This window comes from Quercus suber, unplaced genomic scaffold (genome assembly GCF_002906115.3).
Source record: "Quercus suber isolate HL8 unplaced genomic scaffold, Cork oak 2.0 scaffold_15, whole genome shotgun sequence".
In the NCBI taxonomy this organism is placed as follows: domain Eukaryota; kingdom Viridiplantae; phylum Streptophyta; class Magnoliopsida; order Fagales; family Fagaceae; genus Quercus; species Quercus suber.
This window is the reverse complement of record NW_027069480.1, coordinates 109,022-119,089: the sequence shown is the minus strand read 5'-3', so window position 1 is coordinate 119,089 and position 10,068 is coordinate 109,022. Positions and strand designations below refer to the sequence as shown.

At 32.4% G+C, this 10,068-nt stretch overlaps 1 long non-coding RNA gene across 1 annotated transcript; it reads left to right on the top strand.

Annotated features, from left to right (window-relative positions):
* Positions 1-208: 208 nt before the first annotated feature.
* Positions 209-2,449, top strand: LOC136070877 (uncharacterized). The gene is made up of 3 exons (XR_010632143.1): positions 209-721; positions 915-973; positions 2,195-2,449. It is a non-coding gene; the product is annotated as an uncharacterized LOC136070877 (long non-coding RNA).
* The last annotated feature ends 7,619 nt before the right edge of the window (positions 2,450-10,068 follow it).

The following is a 10,068-nucleotide window of genomic DNA, read 5'->3' as shown; positions in this document are numbered from 1 at the left end:
TCCATGTGCACTGCAAGAAGTATTGGGTTGGTAAGATAGCAATAAATAGTTAATCAATATATGTATCTTAAATTTTTTTTAGTTTGATTATTTTAGTTTTTGAGTCTTAGGGTCCGTTTGTTTTGGTGGTAAATGATTTCAGGAAATCATTTACCACCTGACCCATGTGTTTGGAAGGCAAGGGAAATGCTAATTTCCGGAAAATATGGCTTCACTTTGACCATATTTTCCCCTTTGACCCGGAAATGGTTTTACGCTTTTATTTTACCTTCAAACCATTTCCGGGTCTCGCACAAAAACGCACACAAGAGTAGACGCACAACATAGAGCCTCTGAGAGAAATTGATTGGGAACGAAACAGAAGAAGAAAACACACAACAGAGAGAGCCAAAGAAATTGATTGAGAGAAATGAAAGAGAGAAAACGCTGGCGACATTGAGAGAGCCAAGAAACTTGAAGAAGACATCCTCCACGCCGAGACCATCTGAGGAAGAAGACACCGGAGCTCGACGCCGAGACCACGCCGAGAGAAGTCATCCTCCACCACTCATAACCGCGCAGTCCGATCCACCTCCGATCCGAGAAACCCAGACGTCACCGAGCCGATTTCGACGCCGTTCCACCACCACCACTCAACGGCGAGTCCGATCCACATCCCGATCTGAGAAACCCAGAGCTCACCTCGCCGATTTCAATGCCGATCCACCACCACCACTTAACGGTGAGTCCAATCGCAAATTTTTTTTTTTTTTTTTGATTGAGTCTGATGGCATTATATATATATATATATATATATTTATTTATTTATTTATTTGTTTATTTATATATTTATTTACATAAATATATACATATTTATTTATAAATAAATATTTATATATTTATTTATATATTTACATAAATATTTATATATTTAGGGTCTGTTATGGTGCCTAAGGAGAATGTGCCTAAAGTGCCTAAGGAGCTCAAGGGAATGGTAATTCACAATTTGTGTTTTTTTTTTTGGCTTTGTAATTTTGAATGTAGTTTGTAATTTGAGAGGGTTGTGAATTAGTGAAGAATGTGTGTTTATGTGATTAGTGCTTGATTGGAATTGAGAGCTTATATGTGATTTAGTGAGTATTGGATTGAATGCCCAATTGAAGTGAATTAAATTTTAGAGCTTGTATGGGATTTAGTGAATGCCCATTTGAAGAATTTTAAATTTTTGTTTAAATGTGATTTAGTGAGTGCCCAATGTGAAGGGCTTTAATGGTTTTAAGTGATTTAGTGAATGCCCACTTGAATTGAATTAAATTTGAGAGCTTTATATGTGATTTAGTGAGTGCCATTTGAAGAATTTTGAGTTTTTATTTTATTTATTTATTGTGATTTAGTGAATGCTTGTTTGAAAGAATTTGAGTTGTGCTAGTGAATGTCTGCCTGAAGAGTTCTGATGTTTCTATGTGATTTAGTGAATGCTCCATTTTGAAGGTTTGAAGAGATATGTTGTTTTTTGTGTATGCTGGTCTGAATTTGAAGAGTTAAGTGCATGTCTCTATGTGATTTAGTTAATGCGTAGTTGGAATTGAGAGCTTATAGTTATATAGATTTAGTGAGTGTCTATTTGAAGGGTTCTAATGGTTTTATGTGATTTAGTGAATGCCCACTTGAAGTGAATTAAATTTGAGAGCTTACATGCAATTTATGAGTGCCCCCATTTGAAGGATTTTGATGGTTCTTTTTAATGTGATTTAGCGAATGCTTGTTTGAAAAGATTTGAGGAGTGCGCTATTGAATGCTCACTTGAAGAACTATAATTTTCTATGTGATTTAGTGAACCCCCATATGAAGGTTTGAAATGAAATGTGACTTTTAGTGTATGCTTGCCTGAATTTGAATGGTGCTACATGATTTAGAGGACTCTATTATGAATTTGAAGAGTTAGTATTTAGTAAAGGCCATTTGGTAATTTAATGGCTTTGATTGCCCTTGCTTTTGTGGGTAGATTGATTGTGAGGAAAGAATTTTTGTTGTCACATTACCTCCTATTTGGTTATTTTGTGTTCTGAATTCTGGTGGTGGCCTGTTAATTTTTTCAGCTATTCCTTCTCAATGCCATTCTGAAAAAGTGCTTATTCTTAGGCTATAGGTTATGCACTATGTTCTATCTAGTTTGCTGACATAGGGACTTTTTTTTTTTAAAAAAAATTTGGAGGAAATGGGTTTGTTGGAGGTGAAGCATGGTTTGCTCCAGATGGCAGAAACCTTGGACTTTCTCCATAACAATGCATGTCTTATTCATTGGGCTTTCTCCATTTGGAATTCACTTTTGTTGTAGAACTAGTATTGACCTACCCTTGTATTATATATGTAGTATTTTGTATTATTGGGACAATACAATTGCCCAAATTATGTATTTGAACTGTTCAGATACCACGAGTAGGTATCATTTTTGTATACCATAGAGGTGTAATGATAATGGTGAACGATTAATGTGACTGTTTTTATATTAATATTATGGGTATATTTATGGAAATCGATTTTTGTTGTTAAAGTGGATGATTATTTTTGTACTGTTACAGATATGTCTAGGCAATGTAGGTACTTGAATTTGGATGATTAATGTTGATGTTGAAGTGGATGATTAGTTTTGTATTGTTACAGGTTTGTCTGGGTAATGCAGGAGCAGAAATTTGTAAGGAATTTCATATTTTCTGTAAAATGATCCACAAACCAAACATGGGAATTGATTTTTCGTAAAAAATGAATTTCATTTTCCGTAAAATTTTTGACCGAACCAAACATGAGAATTGATTTTCCGTAAAATAAAAAGCATTTTCCGTAAAATATTTGATCGAACCAAACACCGGAATTGATTTTTCGTAAAACGATTTCCGAGACAGCTAAACAACCTGAATACATTTTCCTTTTCCGTAAGATAGCAATAAATAGTTCCTGAATATATGTATTTTCCGAAATTTTTTTTAGTTTGATTATTTTAGTTTTTGCAGTCTTAGTCTAAATTTGTTAGTTAGATTGAATTTGGTATATTGAGACTTTGTTTTGATGAATATAAAAAATTAGGTCTAACCGTACATATAAATTTCAATCATTTGTTGAATAGTGAATAATTGAATTAAAGCCTAACTGTTTTATTAGACCTAATTGAGTGGTCTCAATAACTCAGATTTAGACATGTTATAGCTTATGTAGGTTTTTTGAGCTACAATAGGTTGTTAATTTCTCAACTTGAGTCGGTCATGATGTTTGTTTGCCGGACAAATGTGCTTTGAGGTTGTGTCTGTTTGAGAATTTCTTATTTTCTATAACTCATTTGATAATGTGAGACAAAAAGCTAAAAATTAGCTTACTTTTAACAAGCTGAAAGTTAGATTATTTAATATAAAATTGAGGTAAAAAGTAGTGTGAGACTAGCAAATAGTGTATAATTTAAATAAAAAAACTAGTTTTTAACCGGTTGCCAAACACACACTATGTCTTGCTCTAGGGCTTAAAATGATCTCGTGGAAATTATCTTGAAGATGACTTTATCAAGGCGTAATTGCATATAACATAAATTCAATGTTGCGAGAGGTGGCATGTGGAACTAAATTTTTTGAAACTAAGTTTACTATAACTACGATAGCCAAATGCAAAATTTTGATTAAAGATATTAGAGGATGAATAAATAATATCCACACTACTTTGAAGTAATACATAATTGCATAGGAAATAAGTTCGACCCTAAGATAAACTACTTAATTATAAGGAAAAGATAAAACATACATTGGAAAGAAATTTACTTGCATTAACGTAACTAGACAACATAATTAGTGCTAATTTTAATTTAGAGAGGAAAACACAAAGATAAACAAATAGAGAATATAAGTGTTTGATGTGTCATTTTTTGACATGCAAGCCTTATTAGTGGCCAGTTTGGATTGAGGGAAAGGGAGAGGTATACTGTATAGAGTAGAGTTGGCTGGAAATTAGCCTAATTTTTGGCCAACTCGACTCTACCCCCTTAATCCAAATTGACCCTAGTAATTAAGGCTGACGGTTATGAGCAATTGTTGTAGACCACATGTCACGTTTGTCTTGATTCTTTGGGATACTTGTCTCGATATGTTGTCATTCATTCTTTGACTTTTGGGATAGTTATTCAATTAGGATCTAACTTCCGATTTATTCAAAATCTTGGCTTCTTTGTAATTGCTTGGTGAGCTGATATATAGCTACCATGTAATTCTCTGCACATGCTAAATGTGTGTTAGTTTCTCTCTAAAATACTTGGACACTTCCTTGTAGCCCTCACATCCCATGTATCAGATTGAGTTGAAAAATACTTCAAACTCGACTCAATTTGACCTATACACACCTCTAGTGAGCAATGTACTCAATTTTTATTCACAAGTATGAGCCTCCATAAGTAAATGTCTTCTAACAAATTAAAATATGTAAAAGATATGACAAAGTTCTTGATTATATTTGTTTATTTACCTCTTTGTAGTTGAGATTTTTTGAAGTCTCGACACGCTTCACAAACAAGAAGCCATCTTCATTTGAGTCTTGGGGGCCAACAAAATAGGAGTGTTGTTTTGTCAAATGTGATTCGTGGGGAGAAAACTTTTGAGTTCTAGAGTTTACACTTCAAAATGAAATTCTTTGTGAGTATGAAAGGATTGGTTTTGACCACAAAATCAATATGCAGCGGATTAACAAATTAATTACCAATTAATTAAGATATGTGGTCACAATTGTAACAAGTTAATTAATGAAACTAGCCTCATCATACGCGCTTCGCACGTGAGATTAGGCTTTCTTTTTTAGCAAAAAAAAAAAAACTCTGTGTTTTTATTTTATATATATAATTTTTATTTTGACAATCTAATTTAAAAGTGGATAAAACAATTTGAAAATTAACAGGAAACTTGTCCTATTTTTTAGGCAATGTTTTAGTGGGAGTTAGAGTTTCATTTTTACCAGATTGTCCTTTAGTTTTGTCTCTACTTAAACATAAGGGTGTAAGGGCATTTTAGAACTAAAAAAAATGAGGAATCCAAACAGGGAAGCCCCTTAAATAGTAGTATAGACTAGCAAATCGCCAAATTTGTAAAGCATGCAAAGAAAGAAATAAACAAATTACACAGTGATATGGCGGAGAAGTGGAAAACTAATTGAGTCTTCAAAGAAAAAACTACTATAAGGGTAACCTACTCCAATCAAGGAAATCCACAATAAGAAAAAATTTTTGTAGATCTAGTACATAATCAAACCTAAAAGAAAAACATTCAACAAATACTACAAATTGTTCAAAACAAATAATTGACAACCCTTATTTCAAAACAGAAGTCTACTGACATATTTTTGTGACACAAATTTGATATAATCAATTGTGAGTTAGTGATGAAAAAAAAGTGATAGATTCATGTAAAAATGCTCTTCTACCTCTCACAATCAACCAAGTTGTTACAAAAATTATGACAAATGGTGTGGTCCTTAATAAACTATGTTGAAAAAGAATGCATGCAAGCTTCATCAATCACTTAATTCTAAAATTTCAATAGTCATTTCTCTCACTTTACCGACTTCAACTATTAAGTAAAAGCAATTGATCGACTCTCCATAATAAACTAGCCTCATCATACGCGCTTCGCACGCGAGATTAGGCTTTTTTTTTTTTTAGCAAAAAAAAAAAAAAACTCTGTGTTTTTATTTTATATATAATTTTTATTTTGACAATCTAATTTAAAAGTGGATAAAACAATTTGAAAATTAACAGGAAACTTGTCCTATTTTTTTGGCAATGTTTTAGTGGGAGTTAGAGTTTCATTTTTACCGGATTGTCCTTTAGTTTTGTCTCTACTTAAACATAAGGGTGTAAGGGCATTTTAGAACTAAAAAAAAATGAGGAATCCAAACAGGGAAGCCCCTTAAATAGTAGTATAGACTAGCAAATCGCCAAATTTGTAAAGCATGCAAAGAAAGAAATAAACAAATTACACAGTGATATGGCGGAGAAGTGGAAAACTAATTGAGTCTTCAAAGAAAAAACTACTATAAGGGTAACCTACTCCAATCAAGGAAATCCACAATAAGAAAAAAAATTTGTAGATCTAGTACATAATCAAACCTAAAAGAAAAACATTCAACAAATACTACAAATTGTTCAAAACAAATAATTGACAACACTTATTTCAAAACAGAAGTCTACTGACATATTTTTGTGACACAAATTTGATATAATCAATTGTGAGTTAGTGATGAAAAAAAAGTGATAGATTCATGTAAAAATGCTCTTCTACCTCTCACAATCAACCAAGTTGTTACAAAAATTATGACAAATGGTGTGGTCCTTAATAAACTATGTTGAAAAAGAATGCATGCAAGCTTCATCAATCACTTAATTCTAAAATTTCAATAGTCATTTCTCTCACTTTACTGACTTCAACTATTAAGTAAAAGCAATTGATCGACTCTCCATAATTCCAAATAAATAAATAAATAAATGGCAATGTCAAAGTTTGAAGAACAATCTCAACCTCCATTAGCATAAGATCAGGGATCATGACTCTTACCTCCATCTGCACCACCCTCTTTATTTATCTTCCACTTGACCACTTTGAAGGTATTAAGAATTCTAGAAGAATAAAAAAAGATTACTCAAAAATATTATCAAATATAAAGTATTATGTACATGTAATTAAGATCTTCTATTTCATATTGAAATCAAAATAATATTGGAAAATAAGAATAGGTTGATGTTATAAATTTAAGTTGATGTTATAAATTTAATGAGAGAAACATTTGTTGGAGTGGGTGTGTTTTAAATACTAAGGGTCCATTTGGTTGAAGGAGTGGAAAAGTGGGAGGATAGAAGATGGTAGGAGAATAGAAAAGTGGTAGGATAGAAAAAGTGGAGAGATGGAAAAAATGAGTTTGCATAAATTTACTCATATACCATTGTTAAAAAATGATGCACAATTAAAACAAAAAAAGTAACAAGCAACGAAAAAAAAGAAAAAAAAAGAAATGAATCAAATTATATTAAAAAAAAAAAAAACAAAACAAAGCACCACGCAACAACTCTAGGAAATTACAGACCCAAAAAAAAAAGAAAAAAAAGAAAAAAAAGACATACACCCAGTGAAGCAAAATGCTATTAAAGAAGCAGCAATATGAAGCTAAATGCTAACAAAACAAAAAAGAAAAAGAAAAAAAAGTAGCAGCAGCAACGTTAAGCCCATGTGCAAGTTGCACATGGACATTTTCATCATTCAGCCATCATATTTCTCCTCCCAAGTTTTCTTTCCATTTTGGGGAAAAACTTTTTGGTGGCCCCGGGGAGAAACACTTGGGCCCCACCATTTATTTTCCTTCCTCCCCACCTAACCAAACACACTTCAAAAAGTTTTCTTTCCCATTTTCTTTCCAAAGTTTTTTATCCACCTTATTTTACCTCCAAACAAACACACCATAAGCCTTTGCTTTGTGTCCCGCATTGGTTAGGAGTGAACCTTATTATGTGTTTATAAGCCTTTGCACATTTAACATGATAACTTGAAAATAATGGGTTCAGTATTGGTCTTGGGCTTGGCCTTGGCTTTGTTCATATCTTTATTGGGCTTTATATTTATTTCCTTTCTTTCCTTCTAGCCCAATTCTAGTCGGCTTAGCACCTGTTAGGCATTAACCAAGGAGCCTGTTAGAAGAATTTAATGTGCTGCCCGTTGGGCATGCATAGTGATTGTTGGAGCAGCCCATAAGCCCTTTACTTATTTGCTATAAAACCCTTGTTTTTACATTTTTCTCTTTAATTTTTTCAGCTCCACACAGTCGCCTCTCTCCCTCTGTTCTACTCTATTTTTTTTGCTAATCTCCACAAAAATTTCGGCTTAATTTTTTTGTTTGGGCTTTATCTTTTTTCCCTTTCTTTCCTTCTAGCCCAATTTTGGTTAGCCCAACACCTGTTTGACACCAAGCAGCCCATTAAGGGCATTTAATGTGCTACCCGTTGGGCATGCATAGTGACTGTTGGAGTAGCCCATAAGCCCTCTACTTCTTTGCTATAAAACCCTTGTTTTTACTCTTTTCTCTTTAGTTTTTTCAGCTCCACACAATCGCCTCTCTCCTTCTGTTCTGCTCTATTTTTTTTTGCTCATCTCCACAGAAATTTCAGCTTAATTTTTTGGTTTTAAGGAAAGACAAATAAAGTTGTTCTTGGTTCTTCTTGTTTGGGTGTGCATCCAAATTGAAGAAATTATTATAGTTTAATCGTAGGAGGTTGTTCGGTCAAGAGAGTCAGGGATGGACCGAAGATTTCAAGCTAGAGGGGGCCAGAGTATAAGGAAAGAAAAAAAAAAAAACTCCAAATAGGCATTCACATATTATTAATAAATTATAAATATACGCAATCATTGTTTTTTAATACATTAAGATGCAATCATCTACCAACAAATTAAGACGAAAAAAATGTTTTTTTTTAATATTAGGCTGGCTAAGATTTTTTTTTTTTTGAAGTTAGAGCATTCATAGTAGTGGTACTAAAAAAGTTAGATTTTAGCACCTGAAAAAACTAATTTATCTATTTTACCACCCCACTTTACAATATACCCAACATAAAATATTCTAATTTTTTTACCACTTTATTTAAAATAATATAAACAACTAATTAAAATAATAAAGGAAGAGAGAGAATTTGATTTTTTTTTTATATTAAATGTATAGAGATAATCTTAATAAAATATTGTATTTTATTTTTAACAACTTGCTAAATACCAGTTTACTGTAGTTGCAAAAAATTAGTTTTAGCTTCTCCAATAACACATGGTTTTTTTGTGGTAAAATAGTTTTTTTTTTTTTTTTGCTAAAATACAATTACCATTGTGAATGGTTTTGGAAGGGGCAAACTACAAAAATTATATATATATATATATATATGTTGGACCGGGGGCATGGGCCCCCACCTGGGTTCATCTTTGAAGAGAGTCATTCACACAGGATTCTACTCCGGGTGGCACAAATAAACTTTTAAGGACAACGCAATTTGTGTGATTCTATAGTTTGTGAGATCTTTCTAACTCTATCTATTTATTTTTTAATCATTGCTAATTTCTAGGATTTATATTATTGAACTAAAACTTGTTTTTCATAGCTATGTTTTCCAACAACATCATATTATTTATGAAGATAAAGTAATACCTTTAGTTTGCAACAACGAGTCGACAAGAAGAACAAACATTTCAACATAATCAAGCTCCATTAGAGGCTTTTGTTTTTATGCTTTATAATAAGAAAATGTAGAGATAGATAAATAATAAAGAGTGAAATTATGGATTATATAAAAGAAAATGCAATGATACAGTATCTAACCTCCAAAGTGTGTGGTTATCTATCTCACAATGAGTATGTACTTACTTCTTTCCTAACACTCCAAAATAATCCAGTACATGCTGTAGACATCAAAATTTTTATGGTGTACCCACAACTGTCCAATTGATCATGATCGAGTATCTTTGATCAAGTTAACTTTCAAATGATGATGTGGACAATCAGCAAATGAAATCAAGTCATGTGGCAACATCAAATGAAGAAAGCCATGTGGCAGCGTTAGAAGAAAAGACTTATATGGAAGGTTCTTATTAAATGGAAAGCCAAAATTAATTCATAATTCATAATTAACTCTCAATAAATGCTGAGAGAAAATTCCAAATCAAATGCTATTGAGTTGCCTATAAATAGAGGCTTCTTATATGAGAAAAGGACAGAGACTTGGAGAGAAAACCCTACTGACACTCTGCCAAGATAGAGAGTCATCTCTAAGTCCACAAGTATTCTATTGTTCATCAAGGTTTATTCCTACTTCTTCAAATCAAAGTAAGAATTCTCCTTTAATCTAGTTCGAGATTAAGCCAATGGCCCTCGCATCAAATCAAGTACGCTCAACTATTCATTCAACTTGGAAACATCAAAGCACGATTCAAGATCAAGCTTCATAGCCCCCCTATGGATCGTAAAGTTTCTTGGAGATCGAATCAGAGGAGTTTATTGTACTTTTTCATTGTAAAGATTCATAAGAGTATTGTACTT